This window comes from Chlamydotis macqueenii, chromosome 1 (assembly GCF_036417535.1).
Source record: "Chlamydotis macqueenii isolate bChlMac1 chromosome 1, bChlMac1.mat, whole genome shotgun sequence".
Lineage (NCBI taxonomy): Eukaryota > Metazoa > Chordata > Aves > Otidiformes > Otididae > Chlamydotis > Chlamydotis macqueenii.
The window spans coordinates 61389200-61415087 of NC_141556.1; the positions used below are offsets into that span (position 1 = coordinate 61389200).

The window sequence follows — 25888 nt, forward strand, 5'->3', positions numbered from 1 at the left end:
GAGAGAGAAATGCTGGAGCCTAACAAGGAATAGAGTACTGAGCTGTCCTCACAGGGTGCTTCAAGGGAGGCTGCGTCTTACATCTTGTCCCTTTCCATTACTTCATTTTGTGGCTAGGTTCACCTAGGAGCCTTCAGTTAAGTGTATTATCTAATAATAATGTAGGTATTAACAACCCCTGCAGTGAGGACTGGAGTTCAGAACACCTGTCAGCTCGAAACACCAGGGTTGGAAGTCTCAGCCCTTCGTCACTTTGTCTGTGAGGACAAACACAGTGTCATAAACCTTAATAAAGTTGAGATAAACTGCATTCACTGCTCTCTACTTGTTTACCATGCCAGTCATCTCATCATAGAAGGATACCAGGTTGGTTAAGCATGTTTTCACCTTCATAAATCCATGCTGACTACTCCCAATCACCTTCTTATCCTTCATATGTTTGCAAATGTTTTCCAAAATTAGCTGCTCCATTACTGTCCCAGGTATCAAGGTAAGGCTGACCAGCCTGTAGTTCCCCAGATCCTCCTTCTTGCCCCTCTTGCAGATAGGAGCGACATTTGCTTTCTTCCAGTCTTCAGGAACCTCTGCTGATCAGTATAACCTTTCAAAGGTAATCGAGAGTGGCTTTGGAGAGACATCACCCAGCTCCTTCACCACTCATGTATGCATTCCATCAGGTCCCATGGACTTATGCATGATCAGTTTGTGTGCACATTCCCTAACCTGATCCTACTCTGCTGAGGGTAAGTCTTTGCTGCTCCAGACTCTCCCTCTGGTCTCAGAGGCCTGGGATTCCTCACAGCAACTCCTAACAGTAGAGACAAAAGCAAAGGCATTGAGTACATACCTCAGCCTTTTCATAGGCTCATAGAATGATTAGGGTTGGAAGGGACCTTCAAAGGTCATCTAGTCCAACCCCCCTGTAAGAAGCAGGGACATCCCCTACTAGATCAGGTTGCTCAGAGCTTCATCCAACCTGGCCTTGAACGTTTCCAGTGTCCTTTGTCTCATTCAGCAGCAGACCTACCTTTTGCCTACTTATTCTTCCTACAGATCATAGAATTACAGAATGGTTTGGGTTGGAAGGGTCCTTAAAGATCATGTAGTCCAACCCCCCCTGCCATGAGCAGGGACACCTTCCACTAGACCAGGTCACTCAAAGCCCCATTCAACCTGGCCTTGAACGCTTCCAGGGATGGAGCATCCACAACTTCTCTGCACAACCTGTTTGAGTGCCTCACCACCCTCACAGTAAAGAATTTCTTCCTTATGTCTAATCTAAATCTACCCTCTTGCAGTTTAAAGCCATTACCCCTTGTCCTATCACTACATGCCCTTGTCAGAAGTCCCTCCCCAGTTTTCTTGTAGGCCCCGTTTAGGTACTGGAAGGCCACTACAAGGTCTCCCCAGAGCCTCCTCTTCTCCAAGCTGAACAACCCCAACTCTCTCAGCATTTCTTCATAGGAGAGGTGTTCCAGCCTTCTGATCATTTTTGTGGCCCTCCTCTGGACTTGCTCCAACAGGTCCACTTCCTTCTTATGTTGGTGGCTCCAGACCTGGATGCAGAACTCCAGGTGGGGTCTCACCAGAGCAGAGTAGAGATACTAGTAGATGTATTAGTAGAATCCCTTCCTATTGCCCTTCATAGCTCTCACTGGATTCAAATCCAGGTGGGCTTTGGCACACTCAGCATCTCTACGTTCCTCCTGGGTCACCTGTCCCTGCTCCCACCTCTTGTATTCTTCCTCTTTATATTTGGATTTTATCTGGAGCTTCTCATTCATCCATGTAGGCCTCCTGCCACCTTTGCTTGACTTCATGGATGGTACAGATGTGGGCAATGACAGTAAGGAAGATGTGGGCACTGACAGGAGCAGAGTGAGTCCACTTTGCTGGGCTCAGAGAACATCTCACATATCTTCACTTCCATATATACACATTTAGACTCCTTTGCACAGCATCCTGGACATGCTGACCAATGAAATAGGAGAGGAAGGTCCCCCTGGGCTGAATGAAGAGCAAGGTAATACAGTCTGCCAGAGAGATTCCTTTGAGCAGGACCAAATGGTTTAAAGAAGGTGCAAAGCCTTTTTAAGGAGCAGTAGCAATTCTGCTTTTCCTGGTGGGTGCAACACAAGGGAGAGCAGGACGATCTGGCTGGAGGACCTCCTCTGTGCAGCAAACAAAAGGGGCAGAATTTAAACAGTTTGAACATACATTGCAGAAGAAGATGCACAGTTAAGCTGCACCTGTTTGTCCTATGCTTGAGTCCATTTCCTGGAGTTCATTGCCTGCTATTTCACTTTCTCATTCTAAAAATGTCTCTTAGCTTGTGTAATCCTCCTTCAATAGATTTTTTTTTCCTGTTAGCAAATTAAAACTAGTGCTCTAGAGGCCAAAAAAAAAAGCAGTCTCTTAGTGCAGGTGGGCTCTTTAGAAGGTGCTGAGCATTTTATTTGAGAATTGGAGAGGGAGAAACAGTCACATAAAAATTAAATTACACCTATTTGATACCAGTCATCATTTTATTGCACATAAAACCTGAAAAGCAAAACATTTAAAGCCGTCTACGTTTTCAAGTCAGTTGTCTTGTAAAATATTTTATTTAGCATAAAATATATTCTCAATCAAAATATTGATCTACCAGATACCCTAGACAGAAGGCAAATAAGTGTCACTTTAATGGTGTCTGGCATTTCAGTTTAAAACCTTTCAGTTACAGAGAGAAGAAAGTGAATTCAGAATCCCCATGTACACACTGGGCTGGGTCTTCTCCAGGCCACAAGCAAGGGGTGTACCTGGGTCTGGTCCCTGATCTGCACAAAGGGCAAGAAATGAAACCACACTGCCAGTGTCCTTGAATGAAACTGGTTTGCCTGCAGCACAGAGGGAATATAGCAGCTCTTCATAGCTTGATTTCTCATCCATGGTGTTGCCTGTGAAGTGGACATTGAGGAGCACAGGATAAGGTGGGGTTGCACGTGGATATAACATGGATGGAGGAAAGGGACTGTGTGGCTGTTGCTGCAAGTCGCCTGTTAAGCACTTGCTGAGGTTTTCATCTACAGAAAAAAAGCCAGCCATTAATGCTGTTTAATCTCTATCAGAATGAAATCGCCTCAAGGAAGGTGTTTGGGAGGCCTTCTCCATTTATGACAGATAATTCACCTAAGAATGTATTGACAATTCGAACTCCTCAGTAACCAGTACTAAACAGCCTTTCACTATACAGCCTAGAAAGTCAGAATTTCAAGGCAAGGCACAGAGCTAGGAGGAAGCATGGCAGCATAGAAAATGGCAAACATTTCCCTGAAAAGTGTATAGACTCATAACCCAGCAGTGTCTGGAGAGAGGATCCATACAGATCTTAGAAGAACTCGGAGCAAAGTCCACAGAAAACCTGTATTCCTACAGAAACATATACAGGTACCCATTACCTGATAGAAGGCGTACTATACCACACTAATTCCAACTGATCCCAGCTGGCTCCCTCCATAAAAGACCATCTAGAAGAAAAGGATGGGCATACAGAGCTTTTCTGGCATACAGAGCTCCAACGCAAGGGTGCTACAAAAGAACAACAGCTACGTTTCAATGTGTGCTGGTATTCCAGCATGTCTGTGACACACAGTTTCAGAACAGGAGCAAAAACCAGTGACTGAAAAATTGAAAAATATATTATGATTTGTATAGTTTCAAAGCTTTTCAATCCAACCAAAAGTAAAAACCTTTCTACAGAACGGTCAGTGTGCGTAAACAGAACAGGATGCCTCTCGTAATGAGAAAAGGTAGGTGTGCATTTTTATACCCAGGAATCAGTATAATTCCTGACTGACTCACAATAAAAGTCATATCAGAAGCTTAAGGGGATGGGGCAGGGAAAAGCCTTTGAATTTGACCCTAGTCAGAACAGGATTAGGTCTTTAAGGCCACATACGTGGCTAAAAAGCACACAATACTGATGCATACAGCACTGGTGAAACAAATAGTGGGAAGAGCTTTGAAGAGCTATTGCTGCCAGTAGAGACCACCTTCTGTCTTGTTACAAGCATATTAACCTTTTGAAGCTCTGATCCAGGTGTCTCATCATTTCTGTGATAATTCTCTCTCTCACCGTCAGCGTGCACATTACACTCACGCCATTCCATTTGCCAGCCGGATCACAGGGTGCCGCCGCTCCAAGCTCATTTATGGTTTGATTTCACACACTCCTCCTCCATTTTTCAGTCTTAAGAAAGCTCCTGTAAAGTGGACAGATTTTTTTCAAAAGCACTTAAGCTCCCAGAGTCTCTTCTTGTTCTCAATGGGAGATGAAACCCTTAGAAAATGCCAAATCTCCATTTAGAGTGTGCAGCTCTGTTGGAAATACGATCCTTAGCATTTTGGATAGCATTACATCCCCGCGTGCTATGGCCATTGCAGTTCATCTTGCAGCTGAAAAGAAGTCCAGTAATACATCACTGCCTTCTTGATGAGTGATCTGAGACTGGACAAAGCATGCTGCCTTTTATCAGCAAAAAGAATGCAAACCAGCTACCTCTTAAGAATTCAGCTATGTTAGCACCTGCTCAATCTTCGTATTTAGATAAGAAATCTTAGCTATTTTGTGGCTGTTAGTACATTAACACCTGCAGAATCTCTTGATTAAATTTATCCCCATGTTACCCCTATGGGTATCACCTCCATCTTGCCGATAAGGAGTTGAGACAGAGAGATGGATTAAGGTAAGTCACTCCAGAAGCATAGAAAGTCTGCACTAAAACTGACAGCTAACCCAGCATTCTGCTCAGCACTTGCCGCAGATGCAGACTCTACACAGAAGAACTACAAAATGCTGAAACTATGAATTTATATTCCAGAATTTTAAAAAACCTACATTGACCTCATTTGATTATTTTAATGAATATATTGATAGCTAATGCCAAGAATTACTACTGCATTACAGAGAGAGAGACCTAATAACAGATATAAATATGGAAACCAGCGGGCAGATGGAGAACTGCAATATGAGTCTCTAAGAAACCAGCAACAACCTTTAGTTCAATACCACAAAGCTGCTGTACTTCTTTATACAGCATGGCAGTAGAAAAATCCATTGGAAAAATGGTTTGGTAGAGTTATTAACTGGGGGAGGGGTGTTGTTTATCCTAATGCCTTTTAGGTGCTAGTCCAATGAACCCTTACACCCCAACAAGCAAAGGTGCTCACAAGTATTTTTCAAAGACATTCTTCTTCCATGTAAAATATTTACAGAATTTGATTCTTCAAGACTAGAAACCATAATTTGTAAGTTGGGTAATATAAATTGATATTTTTTTCCCTTGTGTGAATGAAACAAGCTAATGTTAAAAGGACATTCATAAACCTTACTGTCTTCTCCAGAAAGCCTTTCAGACCTAACTTATCTAAGTGTTCAGCCCGTTTCAAAACTTTCTGCACCTACCGTTACCTTCTCCTTATCCATCCCCCTGGAACCAAAAACTTCTGCGCTCTAAGGGCATAGCTGTTATCATTACTACAGGGCTTCCTGATCTACAGAGGTCCTGTCCTTCAAGATCTTTGTAACTGAGGCCTGATCCTGGAAATGCTTTTGCACACATGAAATCACTCAAAAGCATTTGCCCTTCTGCTCTCACTACTGTGTTTTCAAAGAGCATTTCCTTCCTCCTCCTCCTTCATGCACTGGGAAGATACCACAGACGGCTGCGACTGTGACCGTAGCCCTCCAGGGCTGCAGTTTGCTCACAGCAGATCACTTGTCTACAAAGTGTTTTCTCACCTGGGTCACCTCTTTAAAGGGAATTTCTCCAGCCTGGGTTTGTAATGTTTCTGTAGAACATTTATTACATTGCTATTCACCAGCATGAAATCCATGCTCCGTATGAGTTCATCAGCTATAGCACAGCAACTTCCTAGACATCCTGCTATGCCCAAGGTCCAATTCTTAAATCCAATTTTCTCCACTTTAAGGCTGGCTGTCACAGTTTCTGTTTGAGACTAATTCAGTAACTCAATTTTAGAATCTGTTACTCCCAGCAATTTTATCAAGACTAGTCTAATAAAGGCAATTTTTTTAAGGCAAGTTGGTGCAATTCTTTGTTTCTCCATCAGATTTGCAGGCAAATTATTTATGTTCAGTACACACTAAGAGGATCTCCAATTCTGAACTAGCACTATCCTTCACACAGAGTGAGATGTTGCCATCATGCCCTCCAAGTACTGTCTTTTCTTCCCTACAGAAGTATCATTAAAGCAGACTAGGAGAGAGGGGACTGCCCTTCTCTCCCTACCAGAGAGGAAAGGGAGAGCTGCAGGGCAACAATGCCCATGTAGCCTGAGGGGATGCTACCACAGATCTAGATTAGGTAAGGAGAGCTGTGCACTCTTGATGACCAAATGAGCAGCTTCTATCTTCTACCCCCAAGCAGATACACATTTACTATTTGGGAGTGGGAGTGGGGAGTTCTCAGTGCTGGTTCTGCATCTTAGGGAGAAACCAGAGCTGAACTTCAGCTGCAAATTCTGGTTTACTAAAGAGATCCCCACAAAGGAAGGAGAGCCTGGTGTTTCTATACCCTTAAGGTAGCTGGGATTTTTCTAGGCTTCCAGGGCCAGTTCTATATATAATGAAAACCATCATGAAAAACAAAGACGCTTAGCGTGAAAGAACACAAAATAAGGATTCAGGCCTGAAAATGAACTTTTTGACCTCTTTGCCTACGCAGAGCCAGATCTGCTGAGACAGGGACAGGAATTCCCCTACATTGAGTTGTTCCCAGAAGGGAGGCCCAAGATCACAGTAACTGGGTGGCCTTTTTGCTAAATTGCAATTTCCTCCTCCTTTGCAACTCTAACGTGGCAGGGTCAGATCAAGGCCCCTCAGTGGCAGGGACAAATCTGAATTTTGCAGCTCTGAGAAAAGGAGTGGGAGGCAGAGAGGTTTCTTGCCCTTGGAGCTGCTGTGGGCCACGGAGGAGGTGGCACACGGCCTGCAGGGAGGAGCAGACCCCCGGCCCCATGCTCCCCACACCTTCACTGCCTCAGTGGCCCATTTGGCTCCCCGGGACTCAGGCACACACCGAGGGGGAACCGAAGTATGGCCATTTTGCTTCCTCCAGCGGCTGGGCCGGCTGCCTCCAGCAGCTGCCAGCATCACAGTTAACAATAATTTTATATGAAATCTGTCGTTTTTCACTCTGTTTCCCAGTTTATGGCCTGCTTTTGGTCAGGAATTGCCTGAACTGGAAGCACAAAAAAACTCTAGCAGAGTCAGACTTCCCGCAGGAATAGGCTGACAGATACCTCAGCTGGACGTTTTTGGTAGCCGGAGGAGAAGCTCCCAAATCTCCTGCTTTATTTATTTTTGTTTTTTCCTTTTATCTCAAGTACAGTTAGATGACCCCGGGGCCGGGGCCCGAGCCGGGGCCGCGCGGTTGCGGCGCCACCTGGCGGCGCGCCGAGGAGGCGCTGGCGCCTGCTGGTACGGCTGCACGGCGCTGCCCCCGAGGCACCGGTCGGCCCCGGCGGCGGTTTGTCAGCGGTCGCCGGCGGGCTGCAGAGCTCCCGTGCGAACTCCCGTTGCCCGACGAGTTAATGGCGGCCATAACGCTGCATGTGCCTGAAGCGGGGGGAGGGAGGTGCTGGGAGGGCTGCAGGCCCCCTCAGGGCCAACTGCTGCCACACGCTCCTGTCACCTACCTCACAGCCTGCCACCGAAACAGGCCCACTGCCACCTAGGACCCCCCCGTCTGGATCTTGGAAGTCACCCCAAAACTGGCAGCTGGGTTTTGAGTCCCGTCGCTAGCCCTGGCCCTGCTCTGGGGCAGCAGGTGACAGAGGTCAGGCCTGTGAGAGTCAAGTCTCTGAGGCCCAGGTGGCGGCAACCATGACAGGCCTCCCGCTGGCCTCCGCGGAAGCAGGGTTACTTGCCTGGCAAGGGTGACTCCAGGCAGGGACACCACACAGCTTCAGAAGAGAGGCCTGCAGCAAGGAACCGCTGGGCACCCTCCAGTCCCAGCTGTTCATCAGTGTGGGATAACGCCTGCGATGGGAGGCTGTCCGTCAGCTATGACCAACAACTTGTTCTGCGATAGACTCACGGCAGTCCTGCTGAGAAATGGAGAGAAGAGCGAGTGTCATTCACTTTCACTTGAAGGCTTCTCCTGAAATCGGAGCTGCTGAGCAAAAAGCATGAAAGAATGAAAAAGGGAGGGGAAAAAAAAAAATTCTCTGCTGCTTTCCCTTCCCTCTTTCCCAAAATAATTATCCAGAACTTGAAGCTTATTTCAGGGATATAGGAACTTTGTTTGCTTGTTTTACCTAAGCAGTATTTTATGGTGGGGAAGGTCTGAGGGTTTTTTTTCCACTTGGACAAAGGCTGAAGCTGCTAAAGCGGTGTTATAGCATCACTGCACTGAAGGTGACCACGCCTCTACAAACACAGCTTTACAGCAGAAGCTTCCTTTAGCCTGTCTCTTCTTTTTGTCATTTTCCATTGATAAATACACTCAGATGGTCCTTGCTGTCACATCAGAGCATCTTAGAGTCGGTGCAGCACCAACGACCTTATGCTGACCTGAACCTTAAAACCAGGCCTTGACCTGAGTAAATTAACACCAACACCACATTTCAGTTGCTCCACACCAAAGGCACTTACCAAACCCCTCAACATTGCTTTAGAAACATTGCTGTAGAAGTAAGGGTCTTCCTACCACATGTATAGCTTGAAAAAGGAACTAGCGGGTATTCCCTGTAATTTCAGAGTAAACGCTCTCTGAAATTGCTGCTTTAAATGTGATGACCACACAGCCTTTGTTTGGGAGTTTTCACAGGGGTGGGATGAGGGTGTTGGTTGGAAATTCTTTCTTGCCCCAGATAATACAAATAATTTGAAAAGTTTTCTTTTTTTTTTTCATTTTTCTCAGGACATGACTGTAGCGATCAGGAAGAGATAAGGAACGTCTCCAGTCTGTGCTGGGGCTCTGCTACAGTCAACTGGAGCTGGGAGCAGATGAGTGAGCTTTGCCCATAAGCCACAATCAGAGCAGGATAGCATGGGGAAATGGAAAACGCTGAAAATTAATATGTAGTGGCTTCAGGATACAGAATGGGGTGAGGGAGATACCCACAGCAGAGTATTTTAGTCTCCCTGGCAGATAGCCACCTTTGGGAGAAAGCCCTCTTCGTAAATAGAATATTCTCCAAACCACGCTGTCATACAGAGAAACATGCTTTTAATAAAATGCCTTTCTTAACCAGTTTGCTGTTCCCATCTTTACCTTTTGGCAGAGGGGAAGGCAGTATTTATAATGTGGGCCTCTTCTACTGAGAATTACTGTTGAGCCCTTGTCTCAGCAGAAACAGAGAAATGTCATTGAGAGGGATGTGTCACAACAAGGTTTATTCTGAAGAGTGGGAGGTTTTCCAGGATGCCATTTCTTGTTAGATAAGATTTTATTTGCAGGGAGGCTGCAAGGCAAATATCAATGCTACAATGGGCAATCCCACATTTCTCTAGGATTTTTTTGTACATAGAGTTCATTAATGTGGAACTGGAAAGGACCTGATACTTGCAGGGATGAACTAGGTATATGCCATGCTCGATGGAAAATTTTCTATGTTTTTCTTGAAGTCTTTTTCCATCACTGAAGATACTACAGTTCTACTGGATAATCTATCCCAGTGCCTCACTATTCTGTCAAGGACGGGTTATTTCCAGATGCCTAAGCACAATTCCTAGGACAGAAATAAGTGCACATATGTGGTTGTCATAGTTCAGCCCCGATCGGGACCAGACTATGCACGCAGTCTGTCGCTCATTCCCCCCACCCTCTGAGAGAATAGGGGGAGATGATATAAGGAAAACAGCTCAAGGTTTGAGATAAGGATGGGCAGAAAATCCTTGAAGTTACTGTTACGGGCAAAACAGACTCGACTTGGGGAAAACTATTCATTTATTTCTAAAACTAGCAAGAGAACGAGACAGAGAACAAGATAACCTCCTCCCACCCCTCTTCCTGGCCTTAACATTATCTCTACTACCTTCCCCCCATGAGCGGCACAGGGGGGAAGAGGGAATGGGGGTCAACACGCATTGTTTTATGCCGCTCCTTCATTGTCGGGGGAAGAACTCCTCACATTCCTCCCCTGCTCCATTGTGGGGTCCCTCCCACGGGCCACAGTCCTTCGTGAAACTGCTCCCAGCGGGAGGCCAGAGGGTGAGGCCTGCAAGGCCCACAAGGCTCACGCCTCCCCCTCTCTGCCCCCGCTCAGCTTCTTCACATCTTCTCTCTCCCTTTTTTTTTCTGTTTTCCCCTTCTTAAATACATTATTGCAGAGGTGTTATCATGGAACATTCTGCTACCAATCAGCTCGGCCTTGGCCAGCAGCGGATCTGCCCTAGGCCCGGCCAAGTCCACTGAACAAAGGGGAGCAACTTGTAGCAGTTTCCTACAGAAGCTACCACCTTAGGCCCCCCCTCACTAAACAAAACCAGAACAGTGGTGTGGCCAGGAGTGGTGCACAGTCTTGCATCCAGCAAGGCTGCTGGCCATCTCAAAACTCCAAACAAGTATTCAAAATTTTAAATTCCACTTGGCAAAATTTCTGTGCGCAAAAACTGTAAGGATGTTAAATGCATGTCATACCTGTCCCTGCAATTTTCCATTGGCACTGCAGAAATACCATAACACCAAGTCAAGAAAATTGCTGTTTAATGCATTATTATCCACTTGAAGGAAGAGATGATACAATTTTCACAAGACGGTGCATTTGCGGTATAGGCTGAGTGCCTGCGGACTGCAGGCACAGAAGCACAACTTACCTGCGCAGCACAGCTCCCGGTGCGGGGTCGTCCCTCAAGGCTGGTGCAAAGACTGCCCTGTGGTCTGAAGCCTTAGCAGTGGGAGGAAGCGAGCAAGTAGCAGCTCCTGCTGCCAGCCTCACTGGGTTACCTGGGCCCCCAGATTCATGCTCGGCCTTATTTCATCCTATGTTACAGCTGTAGCAGTCATTTCCTGCTAGTGACCTGTGCCTAAAGCGCCTTCTCCCTTCAACACTTGGAGCTACTTGTCTCTGCCATCCTGTCACCAAGACATTTTGAGTGGTTATAGGTCCTGAAGATACATCACTTAAAAACAAAGGATGCTGTGTAAAATATCTACCATATCAACATTTCTATAGTGTCAGCAGCAAAGTAGCTGTTTATAATACCCCACCCCTCCAAAAGCTATATCTTTCTTTGTGTTTATACAGACATATTTTTGCTTATTTAAGAAACAGGTGTGGGAGTGAATCCAGTTATAATGTGTGAGATTCTCTACAGCTTCTCAGTTTCAACTCTAAACTGATTATTCTCTGAGACTACATTGTTAACTGGAACAGCAGCCGTGCAGGAAAGGTAAACTGTTTGGCTGGCCAATGCTTGCATGATCAAATAATTAATCAGCCCCAAAGGCAAAATTAGATTTCCAGGAATCTTGCTTCCTTGGGATTAGATTTTGGAGTGGAAAAGGTCAGACTGAGCTACCAGCTCTAATAACTCACTATACTTTCTTCTGTCATTTTTATTTAATTTGTAACAAGAAAAATAAGTTTCCATCTAGAGCAAAGTAGAGCTGTTTTCTCTTCCTTGTTAAGGTCCATAGGGCAAAGTCCTGACGTACTTCCTTAAACTTCCAGTAATTATTTTTGGCTTGGTCCCAGTTTGGTTTCTAACACACATTTGCCTGCAATACAGAAGCCCCCCCTTGCCAACAGCAAATTTATTCTCTCTCTGGAGAGAATCACCAGGCTGGAGGGTCAGGACCCACTAACTTGCCATTTACCACAGATCTGACCAAGACACTGCTTCTACTGAAATCAGATTGTGGAGCTGCTACTGCTCTGACAGATGGCAGGATTTGTCTCACGTGAAAGGGGGATTAATCATCTTGTGATATTTAGGATCTGGAGAATGGGTGCAGTGGGGAACAGCAAGCCCAAAAGGACTTGACCCATCCCTATGGAGATTACAAGCTGTGCTGGTAATATAGTAAGCCCCTAGTCCACAGATCATGCTCACATGATTAGTGCTTCTAAATTTCCTTGGGATGCCAATTTCTAATGACAACTTACTCAGACAGATGTAGAGTGCAGAGCCTGTTAAATGCAGAAACGTCCTCGGCTACCTTGAAAGCACAGAGATTAATGGGAGAAAACCCACAGCACGTAAACTCCTTAGGGCTTTTCTTTCTGTTCAGGTGACATCTTCCATCTCTTCCCAGCAGACACCATCACCTGTTAGTGGCTGAGTCCATTTCTGACACTTACATACAACTGTAATAAGCTTGCCCCAAAGAGAGAATCCCCCATGATCCTCAGTACTAACAATTTGATCTTTTTTTCCTCTATTAATAAAAAATATTTATTATTCCTTGCAGCACTTAAAAGCTAAATAGACAAGACAGACAAAGACAAGGCAAGGTATGGGGGCAGGATGAGATGATTCTCCACAGTCACCCAGCAGAGCAGTGGCCAGGCTGCGAGAAAAGCCCTGGTTACCCACCCCAGTTATTGTAGTACCCACAACCTTCAGCCCTGCAGCAGTACTCCACAATATTCCCAACAAGCACATGCTCGGAACAGGTACTTCTGCCCTCATAGAGGAGGCCCCCATATCACCTTTAGAGCACAACCAAAGAAGAAATTTGTGCGGAGCAAGAAAGATGATGAGTTACAGTGCACAGTATGTTAACTTCAGACATGGTTGTGCTTGAGCTGCGTGAGGAGCGAAGCAGCCTGCCTCCCACACACACGCAGAGTGCATGCGGTGCCTGCACCGGCAGTGAACGCAGAGCAAAGCAGGCACTGCAAGTTCACAGCTCAACTTTCCTGCACGCTGACTCCCCCAAAGAGCCAAGCCCCAAACAGCACCAGTGCTGACATGCAGGTCCAGCAAAACCCTGGATGTAACACTCCGAGCTTGTGAGGACACTTGGGTGGATCTACTGGCCCAAAATGTCCTCCTTTCTGTTTATGGACAAGCACAGCCTTGTAGGATTCTTTCTTTAATATGTAAGTCCCTTGAGATGCATATGTCAGTGGTTAAAGAGGGCAAGCTGGGGGTGTAAGGAAAATACTTTTGTCCTACAGCTTAGGAGTGGTCCAGCTAAATAGCAGCCTTCTGTACATCGGGTACACGGGGCATCAGTAGAACTGGATGTAATTCATGCTCAGCTCTCACTAGCACTTTCAGTTCTCTCCTTCCCTGAGCAAAGAAATCTTTCTAAACAAACAAACAAACAAAAACTAGGAAGGATACATTTCTAAGCTCTCTATTCACTCCCAGTTGTTTACAGGTATGCTGCTGGGACAGCAAAGTCTGGTTTTAGTGACTGGTTGCACTATGAAACTTCCCAAAGACAGATCGCTGTTCTGCCAAGAATAACTTTTCTGTACCAAGTTAATTTCCATAGTGAATGTACAAGGAAGAGCAGAAATTTTAGGAGTATGCTCGAGAAATAAGACTTTCAATTACAGGCTCTCAACAGGTCCTGGAATTTTTTTTTTTTAATCCACTCACATATGTGTTTAAAAAATATGTAAGCATACCCAGAGTACTGCTGCCGTCGTTTTTAAAGTTTGAGAACGGCAAGCAGATTGCATCTTATCAGGGAACACCTCTGAGGTTATATGTAAATGACACATGCACATAGCTCAACAAGATGTTTGTTGACAGTAAGCTCTCAGCTACTGCTTTTCACTCTTTACAGTTCCAGCCAATGTCACTGTCTTCAAAAAACAGGCAGAAAATGACAAAGCTTATTGCTTAAGGTACCCAGTGGCATTAAAACTGGGAATCCTCCTGTCTTTTGCCACCAGTCAACATATTTTCTACTTCTTCCTCTAACTTGCAAATCCATCTTTAGGAACCCTAACTCCATTGTATTTAGGAGCAACTGAGAAAGAGGTTGCTAGCTGTGACCTTCTAGTCCCTTTCAAAGGTATCTACAGTTGGCATTTATATGAAAGGAAAGGAAATATAGGGTCATCTTGGACAGAATCCATAGCTGGAAAAATTTAGGTGCAACTGCAGTGCTGCAGTGTTGGACATACCTGAGAAATGAGATGCTGTGAAATGGCCATTTTTAATTGATGCCTTCCACTTGAAAAATACAGAAAAATTCTTGTTTATCTATCACTCAAAAAAACCCAACCCCAAAATGCCTTGCAGAAAAGTTTACCAATTCATAACAAACAGCAAGTCTTGATAACTGGCTAGGGCAAATTGGTTTAAATTCTCTCATTTATTATCAACTTAATGTATCATTTACATAATGTAACAGATTATTATAAAATTTATTCTATCTAAACAAAACAATGGACAAAGGAACAATTATTATGTGACAGGCTGGATGGCTCATGCCTGGGATCCCAGCTATTCACACCACTGAGCCTGGCAGATTGCTTGCACCCAGCTCTAGGCTGCAGTGCATGGCAGTAGTCAGATGTCTGCACGATGTCTGGCATCACTACAGAGATCCCAAAGTCACCCACCTGATTAAGGAAAAGCAACAAGGTCTCTCTTCTGTCCTAGTCCACAGACACAGCCACAGAGACCCATCCGTCTTCTGAAAGGAACTACAGAAGCAGAGAGGTCTGGCACAGGAGTACGTCAAAGGCAGTATTTTCCCTGTGATTTTTATGAGTCTCTACAAGAAGGAAATTAGAAACTGAAGTCTACATTCTCTCCCATTTATAAATTTGTCCGTAATGTGTACGTTGTGCTGTAGGTTAATGATGCAGTTCTCAAGCAAGATTAACTGCTGCTTCAGACAGCCATCAATTTTTTATGATTGCAAGACCATTTCCTTACTAAAAATGAATGTTACATTCCCCGAGGGATGGGCTGTATGCAGCATCGGTCAGGTGTGTAGGGTGGGGAGATGAGAATAAAATAAAAAAATAAAAGAAAGCAAAAGACACAAGCTAGTTCCCCATCTCCCACACCAGGGAACAGGTACGTGACTTTCCCCCTTGTCACTTCTGAGCATCCTGAATAAGGTTAAATATGCAGACATGCAGATGTGCTACTGACCCTCGCTGATGGGGTCTCTCCTTCTAAAGTGATGCTGTAAGCATTCAATGCCCAGTACCAGGCAACAGTGACTTTGTACAAGATCAGCACAAGCGTCATCCTGCCGCAAGAGCCTGGGATGTTGTTCGTGCCTGAGAAAGACAGTCCAGAGATTGCTTAATGCTATAGTTGAGCTTTTTTATCAAACTTAGCCTGTATCTGGGGCAGATTCCAAGAGGTTGCCTATAGCTGCTTCAGCAGAACAAGGGGAGTCACCTCATCCCCCAGTCCATTTTGAGACATCTGTCTAAGAAAAGTGGGAAGAATTGTCCTTTGTAGGTGCCTCTCTCTCTCTCTCATCCTTTCTCTCTCTACATCAGCTGTAGAAGGAAGCCTAATGCCTAACCTAGATGTTTTGGATGTCTGAAGCAAGAGGAGATGAATCCTTGCCTGAAATACAAGTCTTTGACCCGGTAACTCTGGCCAGGTACAACAAGTAAGGCTGAAAATATCCCAGCTACCTTCATTAGCAGTAATCCGCATTTTAACCTGATTGGTAAAAACATTACCACTCAATCTGAACGTTTTCAGAAGACTAAGCCAAAAGACCACAGTGTCTTTGTAACTACATCCTTTGATTCAGCTTTGGGCTGGCTTGTGCTTCAACCTTATTTTGACTGTATATGGAGAAATAAGTTATGTCTATGCAAATAACCTTGTATCCTAATAACCACATATTTGATTTGTCTTCAACTAATGAAATGAGGCAAGTTGAGAAAAATAAACAAAAATCAGGCCTCATATCACTAACCAACAAGATGTTATATTGCCATTACCATGAACGCAGCTGAGACCTTTATTACAAAATGGGACTGGAAAAAGTTCATTGTGAACATTGCAACAGTAAATAGGCCCTTAATTAAATGCAATCCAGGTACTTTAACAACTGTTCTGGTGTTGGCTCACTGACAACAGCTGAATGACCCTCTGAGGAAACCCATGCTTAGGCTCATGCTTAACTGCGTTTCTTTCACCAAACTGCTACCCATGCTTGGAGTTCACAGCTGAAAACTCCGGGCCTCAACAATATGAACATTTCCTAGGCATCTCTCATCATTCCACAGTCACAACCGCAGCTATGGTTGGGTTTGGCCATTTGCAATTGTGTTGAAGAAAGCATTTCTGGGATGGCTGTATTGCAAGGACTTAGGATGGGAGGTCTGGATGTGAACTCTTAAACGTACAGCTGCCTTTTGCTACAAACAGCAACAATCACTGTTGAGTTTACCTTTCCACTTCAATATCTACATGGTGAGATACAGCTGGATTATCTTCTAGTTCCCTAAAGCAATTTGAATGTGTTTCTTGATAAAGCAAGGATGGACCTCAAATTACTTTGCATAGAAAATGTTGTTTTCCAGACAGAAGTCAATGAGGAATTTTCTGTTAAGCCTGAGTTACCAGAGTATAGATAAAAGTAAGCTGATGCATCTACTAGTACTGCATCCCTTAAGTGAACAATTTAAATATTTATGAGGAAGGAAAACACTACAGCCTTTACTACAAATATGCTAGATCTTCTAACCTTCTGTAAGGAAATAACGTAAATCTTATGAGCACATATAACTACCTGGAGTTGCTACAGAACAATTATTCATGGCACAGAATATCACTCAAATATGCTAGATTGGGCACATCAGAAGTTTTTCCAGTGAACTGTATACAGGCCAAGGACCAACTGTATGGGTTATTTCCCTTTCAATATAACCTACAGACCAAATATTATCAATTTACTATGGGTAACAATATTGGTAATGTCTGTACCTTCAGGTTTTTGAAAGAGCCAGCTTGCATATTGGATGGTTGGTACGAGACATTCATAGAAGATGTGATGGTTTTCAGGGCTGGCGAGCATCCACTGCATCACTGGACTGTTGAATCCTCACAACACGAAGGTGGCCAGGCCAGATCATAACCACAAAGGCCAGAGACCACCATGGAGAAGCAGAGTGATTCACTGACTGCTTCTTAGATGCTCCACCGAGGAGGAGGGTAAGTCCATGACCAGTTCTGAAAGAGCAAATATTTATCAGTGCTTATGCCAGTACAGCTGCAAAATACCAACACAGGAACTGGTTGAAAGAGGCATCTCTCCCCCTGTATCCCATAGCCATTTGGAGAAAAACAATCGCTACATTTTAAAAAACTGAAAGGCTTGTCAGAGTAATATTTAAATGCAGGAAGGGTGCCAAAATGATAAGTGCAGGGACTCAAGCTTTCCATTCATGTGCAGAACAAGTATAGTACAAGCTGTAGCAACACAAACTTCAATTTATCTATTTCTGTGGTCCTGCCATCTCCAGAGTATGGCAACTCCCCCCAAGTGCTCTGACAGAGCAGGAATATTTTCTTCTCTTGCAGCATATTGGAGATAAAATTTGATTAATTCCAAGCTTGTTTGCCTGCTCTGGCTGTGTGCGTTTGTGTGTGTATACAGAAACTTCGCCACCTTTGCCTGTCTGTTTTTGTGCACAGTGCTGCTCAGAAGAACACTCGACATCCACAAGCTAATGGAAAAAAAAAAACCTAATGTAAAATAGAGATATACAAAAGTCCACAAGCCCTGAACTCCCTTCCATCAACCTGGAGGGAAGGGAAAACGTCATTCTCATGTACAGATGACAAGAGTTACTTTCCTGTTTGTCCAATAAATACAAGCAAATGCACAACACAGGGAACTGAGACTGTAAACCAGTTTTGAACAAGCTAAAGACATTAAACTGCACACGCCACATGAGAGCCACGGCAATTGCACTGGTAATTATTTTCATGTTTCCTAATTCTACCACAAGACACTCATTTCACTAGCTATTATACTCAAAAATTGTCAGAGTGCAGAGGGAAGCGGGGAATAGCTTGTATATCCATAATGTGATCACTGTCACTATAACAGTGTACGAAAACAAATGAATGCATTTTCCCTCAAGTATCAGGGTAAAAGCCTACATATCAAAACCATTTGACTTAGTCTTATGAGGAGAAATGCTATTTTTAAAGAAATAGCATTAGGAGGCAGAGAAGCAGAACAACATAACTTTATGGTAATTTCAAAAGAAAAGCAAAATGCTCAGATGAGGATCTCTCTCATGGTCCTTGCACCGGCAAAGAAAGGAACAGGAGAAACATATCCGATTTCTTCTTTGTTGTGTTTTTAATTAAATTATTTCCCCTATACTTTTTTTTTAGGCTATAAATATTAAACCTTGGCTGCATACTCTTTGCTGGAGGATCCTGGCAAGCTCATTGTGATGTTGCATAAGCTTGTAACTCGAACGGCAGATCCTTTCCTCCTCTTTGAGTAAGATATCCTTTCCTCCCCCAGCTCAAGTTACAGGGAAGGCATACTGAAATTTAGGCCCAAAGTTTGTTCCTTTTAGATGAGCCCCTGCTTTGCTTCCCAGCTTGCTTGGAGCATAAGAGGTTTAACCAAGGAAAGGCAGGGAACTACAAGGTTAAAGGGGAAGAGGGAGAAGAGAACAGCTTGATTGACTGGTCCTTCAAACACTTTGGCTGTTCTGAATTCTAAATATAGTGAGAATTAATGAGGCAGAACTGTTCTTCAGCATTAAAATTGCTCTAAAATTGTTAATTCTTTATCACTGAACAGCACGGAAGAAACACAAGGCAAATTCCTGCACCCACCCTCACATAGCAATACCTAACCAGTGTCCTGTTCAAACTCGTATGTTTAAACTTTCTTGTGATGGAGCATGTTGGTGTACCACCACGAGGGACAGGCAGGTTAAACCCAGAGAGCAGCTAACCAAGCCAATAAGGGATGACAGTCCTGGGAATGAGAGCAGAAGGAAGGTTTTTTGAGTCATAACCGTATATCTACTTCTTCCAGATCAAGCAGGAAAGACCACAACAATTCTTTTTACCACTACCTCATAATTTCTCCCTGCCACATAGGTTCTCAACAAATATGCATCACTTTGTGAGGAATATTGATGCTTCTGATCTAGACAGTTTCTGAAAGGAGAGAACCAAGCCAGGCTGCAGGGTGGTAGCTTTGGGGTTGGTTTCACATGCTTATGAATCTGAATAATCCTGGGTCTGGAGGGCTGGCTAACCAAGCAGCTAACAAAAAATTAATCTAATTTACACTTAAACTATTTTCTAACTGAGGAAAGAGATTTATGTGTCTGTCTTTAAAACAATCCATATAATGCATTTTGGGAAAAAAAATCAATCAAATGTCACTATTATAACTTCTGTACAGTTGCATGTAATGAATCCTGATTGATGCCAGCCTAATGCATATGCGCACCCAAAGGCCGTCTTCTTCTGCTTGATGTGGATAAGCAACTGGAGAATATCCTTGCAAGGAAAGAAGGGTAAGTAATATTGACTTTTCTCCCCCAGAATCTTTCTCTGGTTAGCAGACTTACTCATAGCTCTTCTTGCTAGCATTTAACATGGCAGCTTTCAGAACCAGGGAAAACTGGAATTACTGTAAATAAATTTCATATTGAGTTCAGTCTTCTGTTCATTGCCACATTACCATGCTTTACAGTACTGGGCAGGTCCAGAAGGCAGTTCTTGAGTCACTGCGTTCAGGCCTGTACAACTGCAGACCAATAGCTCATATACCATTGAGAAAACATCTATCATGATCTCCTAGTAGGGACAAGATTTCAGTGTCTAAGCACGGATGCGCATTTTGTAGCTGCAGAGTCAATAGCTCTGGTGTTTAGATCCAGATCCCCTTGAGTTCAGAGAAAAGCAATGTTTGACATAGAGACAGCCCAACTCTACTTCTAGTTACTCCTGCCCAATTCTTTTGCTTTCAGCTGGACTGGAGGAATTTTAACATTTGGCTTGTTTTGTCACTGAATGCCATAAGCCTGACACTGATGAGATGAACAAACATGGTCACAAAGAAATAAGCAAGGAAGACAACAGATGTAATCCTGAGCAGTGTCGATAATAAAGTCTGTCTCCAGATACATATTGGTCGACCTTTTTAATGTCTGATTAATTTGGATCTTTCCTTTTGACTCTAGACCTGTGAAGGGAAGTGAGAGAGGGGGAAATGGAGAAGGACAGGGTTTCACCATGGGTGGTTCATGACCTTGATTTGCCAAATCAGCCACAACTCTCCACCTTTGCAATCCAGTTGAGGTAGAGTTCAGCATCAATGATGGGTTTTCATATTTGTCACTGTTCTGTATTTAGCACTGCAGAGGAAATGAAAATACAATAACGAGCAACATACTCTGTAGCCTTGGAGCTAATTACGTATCTTTCTTCACAAAGTAAGTGGAAAACATGAGCCTGGAAGATATCCACGGAGTAATTAAACATGCGCTTGTCAACTTGTCACAAATACTGTGTTTTTACAGTTGAAATGAAAACACAAAATGCCATCTGATTGAACCTCAGAATAATTAGCACATCACAGCACACAACCACGACAAGTACCTGTCAACAGTTATCAGTGCAGCAATGACATTTTGCACTGCGAATAATAATGTAATCTTCCACTTTTGAATAGTAACGCTACTTTTTATCTTTTGAAAAAGCAGCATTGTTTAAAACAGATACAAATATATCCTCCATAAAACAAGATTTCATTCTGCTAAGTTAACACTCAAACAGAATTATTTCATAGATTGTGCAATCAAAGCTCTAATTCCACATGCAAAAGCAAACGAAGCTCTAATACCACGTAGCTCCTGGATGGAGAGGAGGATGCTGCCTGTGGGATGTTGCCTTTGATAGCCGATGTCTATGTATTCCCAGAACACTTTGTCTTTATACCAGGCTGCATAACCAAGATCCCTCTGGACTTGTACTAAACTGGTGATTTCTTGTAGGAAACACACCAATATAAAAATAGAGAGAGTCAGGTAATGCCAGTAATTTTCAGGCAAGTTAACAATGACAGCTCTGCTGTGCTCCTAGAGCAGCCCGTTAACTGAACGGTAAGAAAAAGAAAAAAAAAAAAAAAAAAAAAAAGGGTTCTGTAAAGTTTTATTAAAGTTATAAACTGCTCTACTGGTCTGTTTGCTGTAAACAAGTTGGTTATTAATAGATGTGATTTAAAATGCATGTTGAATTGCGCAGACTGGCATTACAGTCACCCTTTTCGCGTGGCTGTGTGCAATTTTATGCTTGTTGCCTATGGCTTTAATTAACAAGTCATATGAGCTTAGACTGTTCAGTCTTTAGAGTCCAGTAAAAGAAAAGATTGTCTCTCACTAGCAGCAACAAACTACCAATCCTACAAAGACAAGTTTTGAAAGAGAGGCTGGAAGAAATCCATGCAGGGTCAAGCCTTGGGTACTGACCGTAGTGCAGCACTGGGCAGGAGTCAGATCCCGTATATGACGTGGCTGAGAGCAAGACCAATATGTTGATTTCCTGATTGAGGATGTGGTTTTCCTATTTGCAGCACACCGCAGCCGTCCTCTCTTCCAGCTCCGCCTGTGCTCTGAAAAAACACAGCACGGTCAAGCACCAAGCGGAGATACAGACCTTAACTTTGAGAGACTCAGGCTCGGGTGGCAGCAGTGGTATCACCACGCTGGCTGAGCACGCTGCCTCGGCTGAGGAGCAGGGGTAATTTAGAGGGAGCTGGGTATTTCTGCACGATGCTCTGTTGTGACATCTAGTTCTGCCTTACATGAGAGGTAAATCAACTCCTGTAGCTGTTCCTCATTTGGCTTGTCTGCCCACTGGAGTGACAGCTTTTAATGCCAGCTAGAATGAGGTTGGTGCCATCGCAACAGAAAATATTTATATTAACAGGATTAAGTAACTGACCCATGGAGATAGCTCATTCCCATGCAGAGCACAGAAACCCGCCTCCACCAAAATATATATCATTATATCACAATCTAGAACAGTCAGTTCTGCTGAGGCTTCTTGTATTTAGCCATTTAAAAGGTAGGTGTTTATCTTAAGTGGTAGTGATTGCTTCTGCTATGACCTATGGAAAGATAACAGTATCTCCAGACAGCAAGACATCAAACCTGTCTTAGACACTTGCATCTGCAGTTTCCAAATTGTGCGGAGAACACAGGATGACCTAGAAATTTGGACTGCTACTGATACTATCGTACGTCAAGCCAACTTGGGTCTTGGCTGACACTGGAATCATAACAAAAGTAATACAAAAATCTGCATTGCGTTTAGATGACTTCCACTTCCCACTCACCTCAGTGTGAGAGAAGCCCTCTCCCAACTGTGTAAGTTTTATAGCACTGATGCCACTGAAAGAAAAAGCAGTTTTGCAGTATAAAATTAGAGAGTCTCAGTACGACATTCTACTAAATGACATCGTCCTTTTGAGTGTTTGCTGTCATGTTTAGTGATTAGGAATGAGTGAGGATCAGGTGGATAAAGCTGGTTCTCCATACCAAACTCCCACATCAAGTAAAATTCACATAAAATGTTATTTAAAATGTAACAATAAAGATATTCAAGGGCAAGATATGTCTCTGTTTCTATCCCCTTGAGCAGTAATCCACAAATGTCTACACTTCCACCCACCACAAAGAAAGGGCCAAATACTACCAAGAGACTGTATCTATGGGATTTTAGGCTCAACAGCAAGTATGAGAAGAAATCACGAGGAAACAAGCTGCAGAAATTTCTGACAGCTCTCCACAAATCTGTGATGCCCACACAATTTCTGCAGTGACTGAGCTGCTGTTGTGGTTGCCCTACAGCCTGGTGTCCCAGAACAGAGATGGCAAGCCCCGTCTGTGAACAGCACCACCATCTCCTTAACTCCAAGTCAGCAAGAAAACTACCACCTGTCCCTTGGTTGAGTGGTAGGAAACCAACACTCAAGAATGAGAACCTCTGCTCTACAGTAGATGTGCTGATTACAGGTAGGGCCTTAATTGCACACAGCAGAGATTTCCTATTTGGTTTATTTTAGAGTAGTGCAGATTTAGAAACTCACACCTTATGGAGTCAATAAGCTTGTGTGGAAGAGCTTTCAAACAAACCAGCTACTGAGCCATCAGGTCATAGAGAGACAGTCATTCTGGCTCTAGATAGCCCACCCACACTATCCTGGAGCTGTAAAGAGCTTAGTAATAGTGTTCAGGTTAAGTAGTTTGCTTCCAAATCACTATGAACTGGAAGACAAAGTATATCTCCTTTAAAAGTAAAATTACAAAGGGATGCACAAGGGGAATTCAAGAAGAAAGTTCCCGCTCCATCAGGTACTAGGCATTGAATTTTGCCCTCGCTGGAGATGAAATGGGCTGAGCTGATCTGTTAGATTAGTTCTACCACCAAAAAGGTTTTCTCTATTCTCCTCTAATCCCGTCATTCCCTCTACTGCTCCTCAGGCTACTTGATGAGCCACTTCAGTCCTCAGACAGTTAACCTGGGGGAGGGAAAATGAGAGCAGAACACAGCTCCCCATTAACAATTTGTGTTTTTCATGGTTTTGATTCTTAACTTACGTCTCTGTTGTTTTGGTGGATTTTTTTCCACTTTCAGGAACAGTCTTCAGAAAGAAGGGGAGAAGACTAGACAGCAGCAAAAAAAAATTTTTACAGTGAGGGTGGTGGAACACTGGAACAGGTTGCTCAGAGAGGTGGTAGATGCCCCATCCCTGGAAACATTCAAAACCAGGTTGGATAGGGCTGTGAGCAACCTCATCTAGTTGGAGATGTCCCTGCTCCTTGCAGCGGAGTTGGACTAGATGACCTCTAAAGGTCCATTCCAACCCACACTATTCAATGATTCTATAATGAAGGACCAAAAAGAAAACCCACCAGAATGAATAACAGATGAACACAGGGCCGGCTGAGGAGAGATCCTTTCTCCACAAAAGCATGTCAGCGGTGAGCTCGGTAGGTAACTGAGATTGCGGTTTCCAGCACAAATCACCCTGCAGAAACAATTATTACAATCCTTCTGGGTCCACGGTGGTTGATGTCGACAACCAGGACAGACACACGGAGGACTCCCCAGCAGCCACGTACAAGAGCACCCGCACGCAGAGGCAGCATTACAGCTCTCTTGGCTGAAAGATCTTAGGCAGGATAATGCCATTTTTGCATGCCAGAGCCATTGATTCAGCTCACGGCGCCGCTGCAGAACTGAATGCTCTTTAGTGACAGTACAAATGCACCTTGCAACATTTGTGCCATACCAGAACAACTCCAAAATGGAAACAAAACACCTTGCACATAAACTGTGGGGATAACAGTAACTCTCACAGGAAGCAAATCTTTAGTAAACTCAAACACTTCACTAAGAAATGCTTCATTTTATACTTAAAAGAAAAAGCAAGATACGCCTTGTCAGTACTGCACATTGCAGAAATTGAATGAAACCAATTTAGTTCAACTATTAAAAATATCCTGGGAGGATGTTTAATTAAATTTTAATATGATTTGCACAGGCTTAGTTTAAGTTCATTCCTTATTACTTCCAGCTGCTCATTGAGAATCTAAAAGACAGGTTTTTGGCTGAAAGGTGGGCTCTCCCGTGGCAATACCCCAACTTGGGAAGCTCAATGCTGACCCTAGGAAGTGCGAAGCGAAGGTGCTGTCTGAGGGACAGAAGGGTCTGAGTGGACTGGAGGTGTCTCTGGGGAACAGGCCCAAGCAGAGACCTTTGTGGTTCAGCCGTCACATCGCCCTTCCTCCAACCCATGCTCAGGGCAGAGAGACAGCAGAACTTGGGAGTGGAAAAGTTTGAGAAATAAAAAGTTTTAGCCTCAAAAAGACCAAGGAATTATAAATCCGTTTTGAAAGGCTTGAACAAATCAGACCCCAAGGAGGGGAATACTAAGCATGAAGAACCTATGCCATAGGTGTCTAATCTGATATCCTGTTTCACAGGATAAGATGATTAGTTAAAGGTGATACCAAAAAAAATCCACACTGAATATACAGAGTGATGCTTCCTGTGGGTTGTCCTCCCACCCGAGCTTCCAGCACTCAGTGGTTTACAGGCATCCTGCACCGTAAGCTACAGCCAGATCATTATTTTACTAGCCTCCCACCCTGCGTGCACACGATTAATCTCTTTTTCAACAAAGGTGCATTTTTAGACTATAACATCCTGTGGCAGTGATTTCTATTTAGTTACATGTAATACAGAAAAAACCCCAGCCTTCTTTGACTGCTTTAGCTGTAGCTCTTGTATTGTGAGAGGTGGTGACTCACTGCTTTTTCTTTGCCTTTCCCACAAGTTTTATGATTTTAGGACTTCTAAAAACATATGCTAGAAGAACTCCCCAAGACAAGTCTGAAACAGCAAGAACTTGGTAAAGAAACAAAGGGAGAAGAGAGAGAAGCAGATGAAAGCAAAAGTAAATAAGTATCAGCACAGAGTTTTAAAGCTCTGAAGGATTTAAACAGGAGTTGGTTCCACTGCTCTTGTTCTAAGAAAATCAGTAGCATCTCACATTTCCTGAGTGCATCGCTTTTCTTCTGTCTAATTTGTAGGAGGCAGCATGTCTAAAACAGAGACACCACTTTAAGGTGCTTTGTGGCAACTTCCCCACCAATTTCCTTTTCAGGTTGCTTTGATTTCCACCATGACTTTACCTTCAAAGGTACTTCAGAGCTTACCCAGCTGACGGTTCGTGTACACGTCCCCAGCCTAGTCAAGAGTCTAGCTCTTGCTTTGACACGTGTTTTTCATTTTTATCTTCCTAAATTGAAAGGCACACACCCCAGCATATTTCCCATCTATTGTCCCAGCCTAACAACTGTGCTTTAATTGGCCCAAGGCATTAAACTGAACCCAATAGCTGTCTGAGCACAGAGCTGCACCTCACGTACATTTTCCATT

General features: G+C 43.7%; 1 long non-coding RNA gene across 4 annotated transcripts; it reads right to left on the minus strand.

The window, feature by feature from the left end:
- Window positions 1–1296: 1296 nt before the first annotated feature.
- On the minus strand, window positions 1297–22338 carry LOC147602124 (uncharacterized). Of its 4 annotated transcripts, none has more exons than XR_015259320.1 (7): window positions 22278–22338; window positions 21409–21551; window positions 20173–20295; window positions 16880–17125; window positions 14536–14690; window positions 7930–8106; window positions 1297–2936 (listed from the first exon to the last, which is right to left on the minus strand). It is a non-coding gene; the product is annotated as an uncharacterized LOC147602124 (long non-coding RNA). The 4 variants fall into 4 exon arrangements; XR_015259318.1 differs by lacking the exon at window positions 22278–22338 and adding an exon at window positions 22093–22263; XR_015259321.1 differs by lacking the exons at window positions 14536–14690; window positions 22278–22338 and adding an exon at window positions 22093–22263.
- Window positions 22339–25888: the final 3550 nt, after the last annotated feature.